Here is a 19,251-nt window from a genome sequence, read left to right as displayed (position 1 = left end):
TTTCATGGCTGAAGCAGATGGTCTGGTCCTCTTGTTTGTCCAATCTTTCTGTCTCCTCTTCCCATGTGCTCCCAGAGTGGAAGGCCACTCACATTTCTGTGGTGGTTTAAATATGCTTGGACCATGAGAAATGGTACTATGAGGAGGTGTGGCCTCGTTGGAAGAAGCGCATCACTGTGTAGGCGGGCTTTGATAGCTGATGCTCAAGCTCTACCTCATGCAGAAGAAAGCCTCCTCCTGACTGCCCGCAGAAGACAGTCTCCTTCTGCCTGCCTTTGGATCAAGATGCAGAACTCTCAGCTCTTCCAGCACCATGCCTGTCTGGATGCTGCCATGCTTCCAACCATGATGATAATGGACTGAACCTCTGAAGCTGTAAGCTGGTCCCAATTACATATTGTCCTTTATAAGAAGAATTGCTTTGGTTATGGTGTTTCTTCAGCAATAAAACTCAAACTAAGACAATTTCTTTAAATGAATAAATGACCAGAAAGAAAGCTTTTGAGGGCATGGGAGAGAGTGTGGAGGAAGTCTTCCCTAAAATGGGTGGCTGGGAGCTGGTGTTTTCCTGTAGCAAAGTGCTTAGGGTAGAATAGATTCTTAAAATACTTATAAGAGCTTGAACAGCCAAAAAGACACTGAAATTGAGACTTTCTGGAGCATCATGACTCTGACCTATGCACGTGGTAGATGTGGGAGGCTCTGGAAGGAAAGTGCCGGACACAGGCGCCTGCCCACTTCCCTAGTCTGATCAGACTACACCCCTGCATTTCAAGGATCTGGGAGCTGGCTGTAGACCTCATGTTTCACTCCTTCCCCCACATTCTATGCCTTCCTGGACTCTCAAGTTGTGTTAAAACAGATCAGTTCGCAGATGTGAAGCAGCTGGACCTGCACAAGGCTGGCAGGGGTTGGTGAACTGGGTGAGAGGATCAGCATTCGCCTACCCTTGGGCTTGGGATTCCTGTGCACAGGCTTGTAGAGCCCAGGGCAGCAGAGGTAGCTGTTAGCAAATGCTTCCTGAGACACTGGGAGGGCGATGGAGGGGCATCTGCCACCCAGTCTCATTCCTTATTTTCACTATGACATGGCTCTTCTGGAGGTAGCATGTGGCAGGAGAAGGAGGAGGGGTGAGGAGGAGGAGGAGGGGAAGGAGGAGTGGGAGGAGGAGGGGAGGAGGAGGAGGGGGAGAGGAGGAGGGGGGCCTTCTAATAGAGCTGCTTGGGTGACATTTCCTCTCTTGCTGGGTACATGTTCCCTGGGTGCTGCTGGCCTCTCTGCGTGATTAATGGCATCTCCCTCAACCCGGTTCTGGTGCCTGGTTACCTTCCTTAGGTCCCCTGTAGAGCTGGCTTCTCAGCATGTGGACAGCTGACACAGAGGGACTTCACTGTAAATTTCAAGGTCATTCGTGTTTGTTCTCCTTCACACACACACACACACACACACACACACACACACACACACACACACACACACACACGGGGTGGGGGAGGAAGGGGAGAGAAAGGAGGGGGAGGGAGAGGGAGACAGAGATGGAAAGGGTCACTAGAAATGGTCTCATGGTACAGGCTGCTGCACTCTGAAGACTCCTCCATAGAATGCCTCCATGGAAATGTCATGACATGCAGGTCTTTGAAACAAAGTTGCATTGACTCAGAGGACAAACCTGGGAGAGGTCTCTGATTCTCTAGGACTAGAGTGGTGGTGATTAATAACATAGTCTAGTTGTTTGTTTTTTTCCCTAACATAGTAACTTTCTAGTCAATCTGTTTTTACTACAAATTTCCGGATTTCATCTTTCTATACAGCTATATAAAACTCCATTGTGTGTGTGAACCCTTTGGTAAAACACCCAGCAGTGGTATAGCTCTGTCATATGATAGTTCTGTTTTTATTTATGTGAGACACCTCCATACTGATTTCCGTAGTGTGTGTACCAGTTCTCACTCCTACTAGCAGTGGGCAAAGATTCTACACTCTCCCATCCTTTCCAAAACTTGTTGTTTACTTTTTTATTTTTATTTTTTAAATTTTTTTGGTTTTTCGAGACAGGGTTTCTCTGTGTAGCCCTGGCTGTCCTGGAACTCAGTCTGTAGACCAGGCTGGCCTCGAACTCAGAAATCCGCCTGCCCCTGCCTCCCAAGTGCTGGGATTAAAGGCATGCGCCACCATGCCCAGCTTTGTTTACTTTTTTAAAGCATTCATTCATTCATTCATTCATTCATTCATTCATCATGTGCATGTGTCTGGTGTGTGTTTGCGTGAACCATGTGTGAGTGCAGATGCCTGCAGAGGCCAGAAGAGGGCACCAGAGCCTCTGGAGCTGGAGTTCTAGGCAGTTGTAAGCTGCCAGGTGGGCTCTGGACCCAGGTTCAGTTTCCAGATGTTTTCTCGATGTTAGCCTTCTATGATGAGATGGAGTCACAAATTATTGTTAACTTGCTAACCCTGATGGCTAAGGGTATTGAGCAATACACACACACTCACAGACATACACATGTATATATATACACACTTATATACACACATGTGTATATAATACATGCATGCATGCATACATGTATATATACATATATTTATGTGTGAGTGTGGTGTGTGTGTTTGTGTGTGTTCTCTATGTGTGCAGATGAAACTATAGAGCGGATCATTTGAGGGGATAGAGATCTTATGTGTGTATGTACATATATATGTACATATATGTGTGTGTATGTATATACATACATGTATATATACATATGTGTATATATGTGTGTGTGTGTTGTATATGTGGTATGTGTTTTTGTGTGTTGTGTATGTGTGCAGATGAAACTATAAAGAGGTAAAGAGGACCACTAGAGGGGATGAGATCTTATGTGCGTATATATACATATGTGGTACATATGTGTGTATGTGTGTGTGTGTGTGTGTATGTATGTATGTATATATGTGCTGTGTATGTGGTGTATGTGCTGTGTGTGTTTTTGTGTGTTGTGTATGTGTTCAGATGAAACAATAAATAGGACCATTGGAGGGGATGGAGATCTTGAGGGTGTACAGAAATAAACAAGAGGATGTCAACAGAACAGACCTCATTAAGTGTGGCAGCAATGGAGGAAGGACCTACAGGAGCAGGTAGGTTTTTGTTTGGTTTGTTTTGGTTTTTGGTGGATTTGCTGGCTTGTCTCTCTTAGTTGCTTACCTTTCCTCTGGGAAGTAAAGATCTGCAGCAGGATCCGTATGCATCTTAGAACTCATAGCCTTTGGGGGTCCCTGCCAGCTGCGGTCATTTTTATGTAATCAGCATCATCTGAATTTTTCCAGAATTAGTTGTCTGGCTCCAGCAGCCGACGTGGATCTATAACTGTTGTTTCAGTCAATAAAACACTTGGGGCCCTTGTGGAAAAAACTAGATGAATTTTGGTTGTCGTCTGCTAACTTCCTCTTGAAGCTTTCTGAAGCTTAAGAAACATCAGTATCAGCATTTGCAGATGGGATCAAAAGCTTGGAGAAGAAAGCCAGGCAGCAGCGCTATGCTCTTTAAGGGAAAAGCTTCCTGGCCCATGCCGTGGTCCAACAGGAGGCTCTGTGTGGAAACAGCAAAACAAGGCAGACATCCTTGTCTGTGAGTTGAAAGTGAGTTAGAAGAATTGGGCTTTGAAGGAAAGGGGGTTTAAAGGCACTCTGTAATTTCTCTTGCTTTTGTTTCCTGCCTTCAAGACCGTGCAAGGGCTGGGGAGGGTGCTGAGTGGGCTAAGTGCTCACGGCACAAGCAGGAGGACCTTGGTTCAGAACCCAGCACCCATGTAAAAAGATGGGCTGGTGCTTGTCTGTGGTTTCAGCACTGGGAATGAGGAGGCAGGGGGATGTCTGGCACTTGCTGACCAGTCAGCCTAGTGCAATCTTAGTGAGCTCTAGTTTCAGTGAGAGACCGAGTCTCAAAAATAAGGTGGAGTCAAGGTGGGTGCTTCTTCTGAGATGCTGGCATCCATCTGTCTCCTAACTGGTGGCTGTCACACAGGCTTTGGCTTTGAGATGACTCATGAAGCCTTTATACTCTGTGTGTGGTGGGCTTCCATGAGAATTTATAAACAGTGACAGAATTACTAAGATCTTCCATCTGATAAAGCTTAGGGATGTTTGTGTGTGATATATGTGTTTATGTGTGTGTATATATGAGTGTGTGCATGTATGTGCACATGCACACCTGTAATGTGTGTATATATACACACATATGACACACACTTATGTATCAAATCTGTGCTTGCACATGTATGTGTGTGTTTGTATAGGTGTACATACATGTGTGCCATTTGTGTTTGTGTAGATGTATATGTACAATTTCTCTCTCTGTGTGTGTGTGTATATATATATATATATACACATATATATACATATATATGGATGTGTGTGAAATAAGTGTTTACATGTGTATGTGTGTGCATAGGTATATATGTGTGTGTGCATGTGTGCTATGTGTGTTTGAGTGTATGTGTGTGAACATGTGCACGCATGACATGTGCATAGTGTTGTGGTGGGTTCATTTCCTCTCCTTCCTGGTTGGCAGACCACCCGGGTGACTCAGGAACTCTGAAGGCCTGGGGAAGAATCAGGTTGATAGCAGTGGGAATGTTGTAACATGTACACATATTTGTAACGAATGGAGATTATAATAGAGTGTGACAAGTACGTAATATCTAATTACAAATTAATATAAAATTACATGAGTATGACTGTGTGATGTGGCATAACTAAATATACCGAGTCTTATTATGCTAACTGTATATAACCGTGTATGATCATAAATATATAGTAACAAACACACTGTAAAGGACCTATGCTGTGGTGAACACACCTAGTATAGTAAATATACAGTGTTTGCACACATTTAAATGTACGGTTTTTGGCTTACAATGTAGGCCCTTTATAACCCTGAAGGAAGGGCCTGACAGGGGCAGGGCAGAGAGCTAGCACTAAATCTCATCAGTGAGAGAGGGCTTTAGTGAGTCCTACCATTCATTCAACGTGGGAGGAGGGTCCCAAGGGATGGAGGGAGGAGAGATGGTGGGGATGGGCAAAAGTACTGATGAGGGAACCACAGGTAACAACAGCTGGTGGTGGATGGAGTCAGGCACTTCCTACCTATGGCCAGGCATGACACCAGGGCATAGAAGGAAGTTTTGGTGTCTACTTCTAATGATAACAACACACATTTATAAAAAACTATTCTGCCTTTACCCAACTTCCCATGATTAGAATTTGATGTATCATGTTATGGGAAAGTACACTTTTTGATATGTATGATGTGTGTGTGCATTTGTGTGTGTGTGTGGAGGGGTGAGTGTGCACATGCCGTGGCACAAGTGTAGAGGTCAGAGGACGACCTCTGCTGTAGGTCCTTGCCTTCCATTTTGTTCAAGACAAGGTCTCTCTGTTGTTCTCCATGCTAGCTGGTGCACAAGTTTTGGGAGATACCCCTGCTTCCACCTCCCAATCTGCTGTAGGAAGATACAGATGCTGGCGACTAGTGCCTGGCTTAATTCACTTGCTATGGATTCGAACTCAGATCCTCAGGCTTGTTGAGGCAAGTGCTTTAGCTACTGAGCTATCTCTTCAGCCTTCTTTGTGCTGGAGTGGAGGAGGGTCCTGTGTTAGGTTGTGGTTGTGGGTGGTGTCCATGGGCACATTTCAATCCTGAGGATGGGGTGGCAGCAGCTTGAATCTAGCCCCAGTGCTGTATCTTGAATTCTAAAGGCAGGGCAGCTAGGTGTGCAGTTGATGGAGGACTGTGCAAAACTATGGTTTGGAACTGTCCAAGCTTCTGGTCACCCACACTTTATATCTGTGTCTCTTGTCTCATGAACATGGGTGACCATGCAGAGCTCTGGACACATGCCATCTGTTGAGGGGCAAGTATGGAATTGGTTTAAAATGCTCCCATTTTTGCTAGGAGCAGCAACTCTTCCTTTAAGCATTACCTAGTAGGCACTTCAACACATGGTCTCCCTCCAGTCCTCTGTGTGTGCATCAGGGGTACCTAGACATACAAATCAGCAAGGCACAGCATGACAGGGAAATCCCAGTCTCCTAGGGAAAGTAGTGGCATACAACTCATGAAAATTCAGTGTAATATCATTATGATGGAGTGGAATGACACATGTTCCTCTTCTTGCCCCACCTCCCCAGTGTAAATTAAGGCCAATATCACAGCAAGAGAGAAAGGCTCTTTCAGCATAATGATGCACATGGCATGGCATGAACTGGCAGACAATTGATCTTGGTGGGGGTTCAATGATCATTGAGGGTGGGGAGGAAGAAGGAAGAGTAGCTACAAGAGATAAAGCCAACCAGTCATGGGAATTTTTGGTTGAAGTGGCCAATGGCCACTCTATCCAATTGTGCCAGGGGTGGCAAAGGAGATTTAGCAGTGCCCAGTCATTGAGTTCGTAAAGGCATTTTAAGGTTAACTGGTGCACATGTGTGTTGTTTTTTATCTGTGGATCCAAGGGTATCTGGGTGGGGGCTGGTAGCATTGTCCATCCAGAGCTTAAAGTGGGGTAGCCAAAACTACATACTACACCATGTGATGAAACCTAAAGTTGTACCATTAGCCAAATGAACCCCTTCTGCCCCCATGGTGACTTTTGTCAGGGTATTTGTTACAGAAATAAGACTAGACACAGGAGAACCAGAGCAGAGGAAGGCAGAAATTGAGTTTTGGCCTCAGACAAGCCTCCTATGATGCTACTCCTGAAGACCAGAGGGACAATCCCAGTGTCAACTGGAATAAGATTGCTATAATCTATGGGCTATGATAGAATGTTCAAGGGTCCCATCCGTGTGTGGCTTTATATATCTAGGACACACAAATGAGAGAAAGCATGTGATATTTCTCCTTCAGAGCCTGGCTTAGTTCACTTAACGTGATCTCTAGTTATCTCTACTTTCTATCAAACAACGTGATTTAATTTCATGTCATTTGCTTTCTCAATGACTGACCTTCTGAGAGGGTGAGATGTGGTCTTGGCTTTTGGTTTGTACTTATCTGGTGGTTTGTGAGATGGAACATATATATATACGTTTAGTGACCATTTGGGGTTAGCCTTTTAAGAGGCAGTCTGAACACTTCCTTACCCCATTTATTGATTATGTTGTTTGATGTTTTCTTGTTCAGTTTTTGAGTTCTCTGTTATTCAAGATAGGAGTCCTCTGTTGGCTCTCTAGCTGGCAAAGACCTTTGTCCACTCTGCAGGCTCTCCCCACTAAGTTAACTGTTTTCTTCATAGTACAAAAGCTTTGCAATCCCACAAGGTTTTGTTTGTTGATCATTAGTCTTATTGAGCATAGCATAGTCCAGTGTTTTGCAGCACTCAGGCTAAGGGGTGCAGGGTGCTGTCTCAGGTGCTGAATATTCCATTCTTAACAAAGCTAAAATCCGTATCTTCTTGGAAGTTTATACTCTGTGGGAAAGACAGACTAGACTTTGTGGGAAAGTCTAGTGAAGCACAAAGAAGAAAGCAATGATTAGTTTCAGATCGAGTGAAGGTCATCTGGGATTTTCAGTGATTACACACATTGGAACTGAACTCCAGGTGAGAAAGGCCTTCTCAGGGGAGGCCATGTGAGAAGGCAGGGTGTGGCCAAGACTGGGTTTATGTTTTATAATCACCAGCAGTAGGTGATTGAATAAACCAAACATAAACCAGTTAATAAGTAAGTACTTATGGCCTAAATGTGGCCCATGTCAGGTGTTGTTGCATGAGTATAGTTTTTTTTTTAAAAAACTAAACTTGAGTGTTTTCAGAGGCCCCTACCTCTCAATTCATACTCCACAGCATTTATTGTTTCTCCTCTGCCAGAAGCCATCTAGGAAAGGCTAAGGCACGCAAGTGAGATTTCTGGAGATGGCCCTCTGTTTTGCATGGCTACAATGGGTGAGCTCTGAGAATGCAGGGTCCTTAGAGACTTCATTCCAGGATTGCTTCTTCCTGCTGATATGCCCTTTTCCTGTCACTATTACATAACCTAAGAGTTCCTGGGCATCAGCCCACCCTATTGGTCAGATTTTCTGTAGATCAACATAAAGATGTATTCTCATGTAGTAACATTGTGTAGACAAATTGATGATTTTATAATTCCTAATTATGATTTTAGAGAATTCCTAAATTGATACAAATGATTTTAAGCCCTCTATAGAATAAAAGCTGCAAATAGAGCTCTGTAAACCTTCATGTGTCATGGGCTAATTCCATTAGGAAAAGTAAGCAGTCTTGGAACAAATTTATAATCAAGGAATCCATTCCTTCTAGGTTAGGAACAAGGCCACTATCTGGTAACTAAAGGTCACAAACTGGGAATGGACAACATATTATAGGTTCAAGGATAGAAAATAAAGTAATGACTAGTTTATCTATACGAAACTTCAAATAATAAGACACAAGGCAGGTGATTTGTCTCCTGACAAAACCATGCTAACTTGTGACATAAAAATTATTGCTTTAAACTTATAATGAGCTTATGGAGCTAGTGACAATAATGAATGCTTAGTCAGGTCCTAGTCTTAATGAAAAGACATATAAACAATTCTGCTGTAACTCCTTAAGTCTTGTCAGTTTGTGACATGAACTATCGCTTTAAACTTACTATGCACTTGTGGAATGTAAGAGTGTTTAGAAAACCATGTGATCAATTATCTTGTTGCAATGGTTCTACCTGAAAGTTATATGTGGTAATTTATAGATAAAGTACAAATGCTGAGAGCAGAAATAAAGTTTGTTGGAGCTTCTTTTCTTTGCTGCATCCAAAGTGAGTGATTTTTTTTTTCCAAATGCCTGATTCTTTCCCTTTTCTTTCTCTCTGGCTCACAAAGAGGGAACCAACTCTGAGCCTCTTGTCTGACCAATGAGGAACCCTCAAGTCAAAGAGAACAGTTCAAGCACCTAACTTCTATTCTCAATATCCTGCTCAATAAGCAGGAGTTAATTGCAGAAACCAGTGGCTTTTAGCTACAAAATAACAAGAAAAAGGTAAGTTGCCAGAGGTCATCAACTTCTAAGAGAGAGTTACAAAGTCAGAAATCATCAGCCTTTGACCTTCCTCTGACTGAAACTGTGTCCCACCTCAGTGCCTGACCCTGCTGAGGCTGACTCCTGGCACTCCTCATACCTGGCCACTGGCTGTTTCTGTTGCATATACCCAATGTACACAGGGGCCTCTGGAGACAATGGCTTTTCCAATTGGAATGGTGTTTTTATTAAGTTTTAGTGTATTTTGATGGCATATAATCTAAAATATGGCAAACTTCATACCCAGTCTGATCTCAGCTAAAATCCCGATGTCTGCCCTAACCCCATTGGCCATTGCCATCTACACCCATGTCTGTTCTCTTCCTATTATCTGGCAGAAGTCAACTTACATAGTTATGTCCCAACAAAGACATTTTAAGTTTCAAATATTGTCATCAGCAATGCACCCAAGGCTGGCAACACAGTTCAGTGTGTAAAGATGCTTGACTCCAAGCTTGACAGTGAGCAGAGTTCCACCCTGGAGCCCCCATGGTGGTAGGAGAGAACAGACTCCTGAACTTGACCCTCTGCTCTCTACACTTGCCTCATACATGAAATAAAAAAAAAACACATCCAATTTGCTCAGCTACCAAACATCAGTTAGTGGAACAATCTACTGAATCTATACTTTGTTCAAAGCTTGTGTGACTGGCTGTGGGGGAGTTCCCAATTTACTGCCCAGAATCACAAAAAAGTTATACTGCATGTTGAGAGAGAGAGAGACAGAGACAGAGAGAGAGAGAGAGAGAGAGAGAGAGAGAGAGAGAGAGAGAGAGAGAAGTTAAAATGTGAAATATGGTCTTCACAGGACACACATCACTCTAGCAAATTGGAAATTTTAAGCTGAATCATTGTGAATCAGGGACTATCGATATATTGTCTTGCTTGGTTTTGAGCCTCATGTAAATTAAATTATATGCAAATATCCCAGCGTGTAGCATGTTGTGGTATATTTGTTCAAACCTAGTTATATATAGCCCTCTCTTTGTTCTCATTATTGCACTCCATTAGATGACTACAGGACCATATATATTAATTTTTAGAAATCCATTGTGTGTCTTTCCCCGTTGGCAGGCATCTCATTCCCCGCTTTGGAACCCTTGTAAAAAGTTGTGCTTTCAACATTTTTATGCGTTTTTCAATGGATGCCTCAGAGTGGTTTTATTGTGTATGTCTAGGAAGGACTTACTGGCTCACCCAGCATCCCTGTGCTTCACACACTGCCAAGTCATCTTCGGAAATTATGTATATAAATTCACACTCCCACGTTCCCTATACGGCTAATTGACTAGAGGTTCAACTGCTGGGTAGAGGCTGGAGAGAGGCAGGGCTGGAGAGAGGCAGAGTTGGAGAACCTGGCTGCAAGAAATGACATTCAAGGTTGGAAAGATGGTTCAGTGGTCAAGAACATGTGCTATTCTTTCAGAGGGTTTGAGTTAGGTTCCCAGCACCCACTAAAGGTGGCTCTTAATAAACTATAACTCCAGGTCTAGGGGATCTGATGCCTCTTCCTGGCTTTTGTGGACACACACACACACACACACACACACACACACACACACACACACAGAGTTGGGGGGGGGATTAATTTACCTAAATATAAGCAATGAAGACTTGAGGTCTTCCCAATGCTTTGTTGGGTTCTGGGGGTGCACATGTAAAAAGCAGACAGAGTCCAGCCCTCACGGAGTTCACAGCCCACTAGAAACAGGAGGAGTTCTTGTGGGAACTGCAGCACCATCGGAAAACCCTTGCTCGGCTTTTGATTTCCATTCCTGTCCTAGCCTGCAAATGGATTTCCTTTAGACTCTGTCCAATTTCTTTTTTGGCCACAGTCTGCTGGGCTCCAGCTAATTTGATTGGCTTCCTTGGGGATTATTGACTGCTTGGACATCTGGATACATTTAAATTCCAAAACTCCAATGTCAGTCCTGGAGGTCAATTAGTGTGCGGACTGGATCTTTGCTGCCTGACGAGGCTTCTAGGCTTCTGATTTATCATCTCTGCTTCTCTTGCTGAAGCCAGCCATAAGAGATGAGGTCCACCCACACCACTGCAGTATCCTCATTAAACACATGGTCCTCCATTTTCTTTTTCCACCACCTCTACCGTTTTGCACATCTCACTTCTGCAACAGGATTGCAGGAGGATCATCTTATGCATTCTTTCTCTCAAGGGCTCCAGATGCCAGCTTCCTCTAATTCCTAAGCTCAAGAAGTTATGATGCCCTTGGCAGAAAGGTTTGCCAGAGAACGGAAGAGACATTCCCCTGCCTCACAGTGTGGACACACTTGCTCTGAGTCAAAGCAAATTGCTGGAACTGGAACGATCCGAGAAGAAAATAGGACATCAGAGAAAGTTCCCTAATCTTTGCTCCTTCCCTAGCCAACCACAGTTCCTTGAGTGAATGCTATGCAGCAGGTATGCGAGGCATTTTTTTATTAGTGAACAAGTCATATATTCTGCCCTTGTAAAACTCAGGGATTAATGGCAGAGAGAAATGTGTCAATAAAAAAAAACCAAAAGTCAGAATTGCATTCTGCCTGTACACACACCGCTAACAGGGAGTGAAGGGATTCTAGCCAGCCTGAGCATGGCAAACATTGCTCTGGCACGTCTTGCCTTTTCTCCCCCCGCCCCCATTCCCTCTGCCTTGCTAAAAACTGTTAGATTATATTCCTAAAGCCAGCCACCAAGGCCTATTCCCTTATTTGGCCTCTTCCTCCTCCTGAGGCTGACTACCAAGGTCCAGCTATCAAAGTACTGAGGTCCAGCAATCACAAGCACCCTTTGGGACACTCTAATTAACATTCCCAGTTGAAATGAAACAGCTCATATGAACATGTTGCTTCCCCTTTATAAACTGCCATTTACCTAGGGGCCACATCTGTCTCCTCTTTATCCAGAGGCAGTCCTTTGTCCCTCTGGGGCAAATATCCTCCCCACCCCTCACCACCGTCCCTTGTTCCCTTCCCCCTCCCTCCTCCTCTATCTCTTTTCTTTGTCTCTTATTTCCTACCCTCTGTCCCTCTGGGGAAAATACATCTTTGTGATGAGAACTTGGTCTTGTGTCAAATAATGGCCCCTTTATTGGGGAGGTTGGTGGGTTTGTCCAAAGGAGTCATTCGTTCATTCAATCTGTGGGACAAAGAAGGCTTCCTGGAATGTGAGTTATTTAACTGAGATTTGAGAATGCAAGAAAATTGGGAAAAACTTAAAAAGTCAGGACATCAGCATATGGAAAGGACTGAAGGACAGAGAGGTTGTGGTCCAGAGGGTGTGTCATACAACAGAGGTGTAGAAGGGAGAGAAGAATCAGGCTTCAGTGGTGGGGACAGAGCAGGTGAATCTTTAAGTAGATCCAGAAACCTGGGCTTCTTGCCCTAGGGAGGGAGGGAGGCAGGATGTGGCATTCAGTAGCAGGAGAGACCTCCATGTTCAGTTTGAGGTTCTAGATAAAGGGCTCTATGTGGGCCAAAGACTGGTTCCCTGAAGCATTCTGATAGTTGGGCATTTTTCTGGGGTGACAGAGGTGTATTGTGATCTATGATCTTTTGGAGTTGTTCTTGCTTGACATTTGTCACTCTGTGAGATATTGGTGCCCCACAGACCCAGCCTTTATCCTCACTGAGTTCCAAATGGTCAGCCCAAGGCTTCCAGCAGCCAGCACCTTGATTCTACAGATGTCTTTCTGTAGCAGCTGGAGCCCATTTCTTCAAAGACCCTCTGCCCCATTCTCTTCTTAAATTCAGTGAAAAGCTAAAGTTAGTGTTAAAATGTCCTGTATTGAGGGGAGGTGGGGGGAGATAACAGTAATAAACAGAAGATATTTTACTTATATAGGTTGGTTTAAAGACTATAAAGTTAGCTTTAATCCCCTTAGTGGAGTCTAGTTTTTGGACCCTTGAAGCCCAGCCTGTGGCAAGGCCATTTTCTAGCATGGGAGAAAAGATTAGCATGTTGTGGTCAGCACTTTGCTGAGTCTATGGGATGGAAACCTCTAGCCACGGCTGGGTTTGAAACAAACCCCAAGCAGACATCCACCCGCCTTTCTTCTCTGTGTGCTGTGTGGGGCTGGTTTTTCATTCCACGTCACAGATTTCGGAAGACCCATCTCTGCCTGTTTGATTAATGAGCCCTTTCTACAAAAGCAACAAAGATGAATGTCCTCCGGGAGCCCCGGCGAAGAGAGATGAAGAAATAGGGTGGCTAATTTTCAGCCATTATTTTGGAGTCTGAGCTCCTTCGCCGCATCAATTTAGCTATTATTTCAAAAACTAATTAATCTTCACTCAGGCAGCTCCGAGGGGCCCGGTGTTTAGATGATTAACTTGTGGGCTATGCAAAGTCTCACTTGGAAATTTGGCTCTGGTGTCTGGGAAGAGCGGTTTTGGTGTTACTCCGCCTAAGCCCTCTCCTGGCCAGCCTTCATTTCCTGACAATTAAGAACAAATAATTAACTGTGATAGATCTCGCTCGCTTCTTTGCTGCTCGGATAATGTTCTCGTTCCGTCTCTGTTCTCAAGCCCCCTCCTTTGGGGCCCTTTTCTGGACCAGCTTCCCAGATAATGTGTTTTATTAGCCAGGTGATGGAAGGCTGCATCTGCAGTGAGTGGGTGTCAGGAACACGTGGGCTTCACCTGCCTTGAGGGTTGGGATGTGAGCTCCCAGGACCCTTAGAAAAACAGGGAAGCAGTTCTTGAGCTCAAAGCTTCTGGGTGTAACTCTATTTATAAAATCTTTCCTCTCCCAAGAATGAGGAAGGGTTCAGGCTAGATATCAAAGACAGCCACACAAGGTGGAAACACCTTATACAGGCTAGCAGAGGGGATGGAGTCTTTCTGTGAAATTTCAACACTACAGCCTCTTAGAAATCAGTATTTCAACAAAATGGCTGCTTGCTGTGTTCCAGGCACGGTGGAAACTTCTGGAAATACATCCGCCATGAAGGTAAATGTTATTCCTGGTCACATGGAACGTGTGATAAGAGGCCAGCCATTAAACAATGCTCAAATAAAAAAAAATTACAAGATGGCCTTGAGTTATTTAGATCGAAGGAATGGTTTATGTTGGAGGCAGTGGTCAGAGGCATGGAAGGCTGGCAGATGAAGTTGAAGATGGAGTCAGAACAGCATTGCTGCCAGAGGGGACAGCACAGTCAAAATCTCTGAGATTTTTTTTTTAAAAGGGTCTTGAGTGAACGGTAGAAAAACGCTCTGTTAGATCTGAAATGCTGAGAATGAGGGAAGCCAGCTCACATTAAATTTAGCTTCAAGGTTTACGGATAGGGTTCTCTGATTTGAAATTATTATGTAATGAGGATGGGACTGAAGGGCATCCCCAAGTAAATTAAGCCAAACCCAAGAGAGACAACAAGCGACATGAGCTTACTCATAAGTGGGTGTTAGAAACACAACTTCGAAGGACAGAGTGGATTGAGGAGTAGCAAGTAAAAGAGTAAAAGGGGAGGTGCCAGGAGGAGGAGTCGGGCAAGGGGGAGGAGCCAGGTAATGGGGGAATGTGCTGGGTAATGGGGGGAGGAGCCAGGTAATGGGGGGAGGAGCCGGGTAATGGGGGAAGGTACCTGGTAACAAATGGGAGGTGGTGGGTAATGTGGGGAGGAATTGGTTAATGAGAACACGATACAGTTAGGTGGTAGGACTCAGTTCCAGTGTTCTCAGCACAACAAGATGACAATGTCTGTGTGTGTGTGTGTGTGTGTGTGTGTGCACTCACATGCTCTTTCATGTAGAGGTCAGAGGTCAGTTTATGGGAGTCAGTCCTCCCCTTCCACCATATGGGACGGGACACTTAAACTCAGGTTGTCAGGCCTTGGTGACAAGTACCTTTACCCACTGAGCCACCTCATCGTTATGAGGGATGAGTTCAACCGTGCCAAAGATAATGGAGATGTTAGTTAACCAGGTTTGCTCATTGTGTGTTTTATAGCCATGAACCAAATGATCCCACTCCACCCCTCGAATATGCACAACTCGTACACGTAAATTAAAAAGGCAAATGAGAAAAGGAAGTGTATGTTCAGAACGTTTTGAGAAATAAGACAATTACAGGGAGGAAGGAGGGGGGCAAGATCGTGAAATTCACCTACCTACGTGTATCACTGGGGTTTTAGGAAAGAGACATCGGAGCAGCACAGAGAGGGCTCAGTCTCACACACGCTATTGTCTTGCCAGCAAGAACACACGCGTGAGAAACCGGATCCTTCTGCAGCAACTTTATTACACCGGTTTCAACATGAAGAGGAAGACCCCAAGCACCAAAAAGGCGCTGCTTATATACACCTTAGTGTGGCGTGTCCACACCTGATTGGCTGCTCTCCCAGAGCCTCATCACCACGCCCCGGGATGGGCCATGACTTGGCACAAAAACACTCTCGCACATGCACACTTTGCTTGTTTACCAATTAAGCCACGCAGGCACAGCGGAAACCGCTTCCCGCAGCTCAGAGAGGTTAAGTGACCTCTTTAAAGTCACAAGGCTAATACTTGGTGGCAGGTTTCAGAGCAGAAGTGTGTATGCGGTTGGAGATATTCATGAAGGTGTTGGCTTGTGATAGATTTTTTTTTAATTTCTATTTGAGCAGTTAATTTTTCACTAAAAGTATCAGAAAGATTATATCTACTTGGTCAAACTGTTTTGAGACAAGGTCTTGTTTAGTCAGGCTGGCCACAAACTTAGTCCTGCCTTTCTCTCTGCGGGGATTACTGGTGTGAGCCATCATGCCACCCCACCCCCACCCCCACTTTGCAAAATCTTTAATCTCATAAACCACAGATGCTCTATGCGAAAACTATGAGCTGGGTTTTTGTTTGTTTGTTTTTGTTTTTAAAGAAAATCAGCTTAATAAAGGACAAAACAATTGCTACAAATAAAAGGCAAAGCCATCGGGGTGTAGAACAAATGACTGCGGGTGTGCTGTCTGCAGACGCTGCTTGCTTCCAACTTTAAGGCATGCGACTGGGGTTCCCATGTTTCCCTGTGAACCTAGACAGTCCTTGGAGGCTTTCTGGCTCCAAAGTCACACGAGTCTCTCTTTTAGCTCCTGTCAGTGCATTTCACTTTAAACTTCAGAAGAAAGCCAAAGGCTACAGACCTCGCATCATCAGAGGAGACCGGCAAAGAACAGAGAATTCAGTGTGTCAGGTAAGAGGGCTTGGAGAGGCTGTCACACTGTGGAGGGGAACTGAATGGCTAAGGAGTGCGAACTTCCGGGACAGTGTAAGACATAGTGAAAGATAAACCCCCTTTGGGGGACAATTATATTTGTGAAACAGCCCATAATCTGTGTGGCTCTATTTCTTCCTTCAGAATTGTTGGGTCCCCCTCCACAGCTCTCAGGCATGGAGTTGTTGTTTACCAGGCTTTGAAAATGGTGGCACACGCTTTTAATCCCAGCACTTGGGAGACAGAGGCAGGTGGATTTCTGAGTTCGAGGCCAGCCTGGTCTACAGAGTGCGTTCCAGGACAGTCAGATTTATACAGAGAAACCCTGTCTCGAAAAGACAAAACCAAAACCAAAAATCCTTTTTTTTGTTTGTTTTTTAGAGACAGTGTCTTGCTGTCATTGAAGGTGCCAACCTCCTATTGCAGTCTCCCCAAAAGCTGGGATTACGGGGCTGGGCCATCACATCCTCAAAAGTTTACTCTTAAGAGCGGGTCTGATTCTATTTTCTCATAACTGGCTTTTACCCACTAGGCAGCAGGAGGATGATCCTGACAGCTCAGACACTCCCACTTGCCAACAAAGAAAGACTTGCGATTTTCACAATAAAGAAAACTCTAAATATTATCTAATGTGGACTGTTTTTGTCTTCATACATACATACATACATACATACATACATACATACATACATGTACACACACACACACACATCAGTCCTGCGTGCATCTTCTGACTATGGAAACTCAGCTGCTCTTGCCTCTCATGCTCTCCATCCCGTGAGGGATTGCCAATCATGGCTGAAGGTCATCTGAACCAGGCCCAGCCAGTCATCCTATATCTTCTGTGACTGGGTGAGAATGGGGAAGTCACTCAGGGAAAGTCCAGGAACATTATCAACGTGCAATGACAGAGACTTTTCTTGGAAAGCTGGGGAGTGGGGGATAGAGCTCGGGCCAGCAACACAGGAGAGGGTTGGAGGAGGAGGTAAGCACATAGGTCTGAGCCTCCAGCAGCAGGGACATTCAGTACAGATGTTCCCGGGAGAGAATCTGGCTGGTTCAGTTTGGGTGGAGGTCGGGGTGGGTGGGAGTTGCTCACTCTGGTTAGTTAGAGAGATGATGCTGTGGTCAAGAGCACTCACTGCTTTTCCCTGAGGACCTGGATCTCGTTGCCAGCACCCACGTCAGCTGGCTCACAGCCAGCTCTAACTCCATCTCCAGGGAATCTCACACCCTCTTCTGGACTCTCCCCGACTCTTGTGTGCACACACATAAAAAGACCTTAAAATAAAACACGATAACTGATGCAGTGTTCCCTGGGAGTTTGGGAGTTTGGGCAGAAGATGTCAAATAGTCATTATTTGTTAGAAAGCATCTTGGTTGGGCTGGACAGCTGTGGGATATAAGGTGATGGGCTGGTCTTGTGACATGAGTCCTTGAGTTTTTGGTCAGAATGTCCCAGACTGTGTTCATGGTGAGCCAGTGTCATCAAAACTATGCAGAATGATTTTATAATGAAGGCTCTGCACATAAGACTGTGCAGACGTAGTTTTTATGTCCTGAGAGACTCCTCCGATCTTGAACACTTGCGTGTGTATTATGGGAGGTGATAGGTGCTTTCAAACGCATGCTCTCTTCTTACTCATTTTCAAGGATTCCCAATTTTGAAGAATCAAAGGGCAATCAAGTTTATGAGAGACACTGAGGATATTAATCACTAAAGGAGAAGAAAAGAAACTTACAACCTGGAATCTTAAAAGTGTGCTTTCCATGGAGGGTCTGGTGACACACACCTTTAACGCTAGCATTCAGGAGGCAGAGGAGGATGGATCTCTGAGTTTGAGGCCAGCCTGGCTTACAGAGTGAGTTCCATCATGGCATCTGGGTAGCTTTTGAAAACATAGACCCACTCCACCAATATTAAAGTAGGAAAAAGCCCTTTTTCAGTGTGTATTTTTAGCACAAGGAACTATGTTACAAAGTGTGTGTAGTCTGTGGCACATTTGATGGTCTCTGTGATATAAGAAGGTATGTGTGTCTTAGACTCTGTTTTTAGATGAGAAAACAGAGGGGATGGCACAAGGCCATGAGGGTCTGAACTTCACCCGGGTGGTCTGGTTTAGTCGTTTGAATGAGAGTGGTTTTCACAGATTCATAGACTTTAATGCCTAGTCGTCAGGGAGCAACACTATCTGAGAAGGATTGGGAGGTGTGGCCTTGCTGGAGGAACTGTGTCACTTCTGGTGGGCTCTGAGGTTCTGAAAACCCATGCCAGGTCCAGTGTCTCTTTTTTCCTGCTGCCTGAGGATCCACATGTAGAACTCCCAGCTCCTTTTCCAGCACCACGTTTGCCTGCACGCCACCACGCTCCCTCTCATGACGCTGTAGGCTAGCCCCAATTAAATGCTTTTTTATTTCTTAATTTTAAAATAAGAGTTGCCGTGGTAATGTTGTCTCTTCACATCAACACAACTCTGGCTAAGATATCTGGGTCTGAAACCCTGCTTTCTAACTCCAATAGAATTCTAAAATAACATGCCTCTCGCATTAGGCAAATCTCTCCTTGTTCAATTTCTCCTTGTTCAATTTCTCCTTGTTCAGTTTCTTGATCTGTGGACTGAAGCCCAAAGCAGACTTTAAACCAGCTCTGTCCAAATGCCTAAGATTTCATGATTTGATATCTGTAAACCATACCCTGAGAAGAGTGGCCATAGCTAAAATGTTTTCCCTGTTCTTCAAGATGAAGCAGTTAAGAGTGTAGAGGGGACAGGAAGGAGCACTGAAGAGCTTCAGCAGCCATCTGTAGACAGAAGCACCTGCCTTGACTGAAGTTCCCATTCCCTCACAGTGACGTGCCGGCCAGCTTGGCGAGCCCAGAAAATGACTCTCAGAAAGAGACCCCATCAACTGCCAATCTGAATTTAGCTGAGAGATCAGATGCCAGTGGCTTTTCCAGCAACCTGGGCTGCTTTCCTGGGGGTGTGGCAGATGGGCGTTCCAGCCAGACTCAGCATTTCACTGG

At 44.7% G+C, this 19,251-nt stretch overlaps 1 long non-coding RNA gene across 1 annotated transcript; it reads left to right on the top strand.

The window, feature by feature from the left end:
- The first annotated feature begins 348 nt into the window (after nucleotides 1–348).
- Nucleotides 349–16,851, top strand: Gm29972. The gene is made up of 3 exons (XR_387631.3): nucleotides 349–375; nucleotides 16,105–16,208; nucleotides 16,762–16,851. It is a non-coding gene; the product is annotated as a predicted gene, 29972 (long non-coding RNA).
- The last annotated feature ends 2,400 nt before the right edge of the window (nucleotides 16,852–19,251 follow it).

The sequence above is a fragment of the Mus musculus genome, chromosome 5 (genome assembly GCF_000001635.26).
Source record: "Mus musculus strain C57BL/6J chromosome 5, GRCm38.p6 C57BL/6J".
NCBI classification, from domain to species: domain Eukaryota; kingdom Metazoa; phylum Chordata; class Mammalia; order Rodentia; family Muridae; genus Mus; species Mus musculus.
This window is presented reverse-complemented; position numbering and strand designations above follow the sequence as displayed.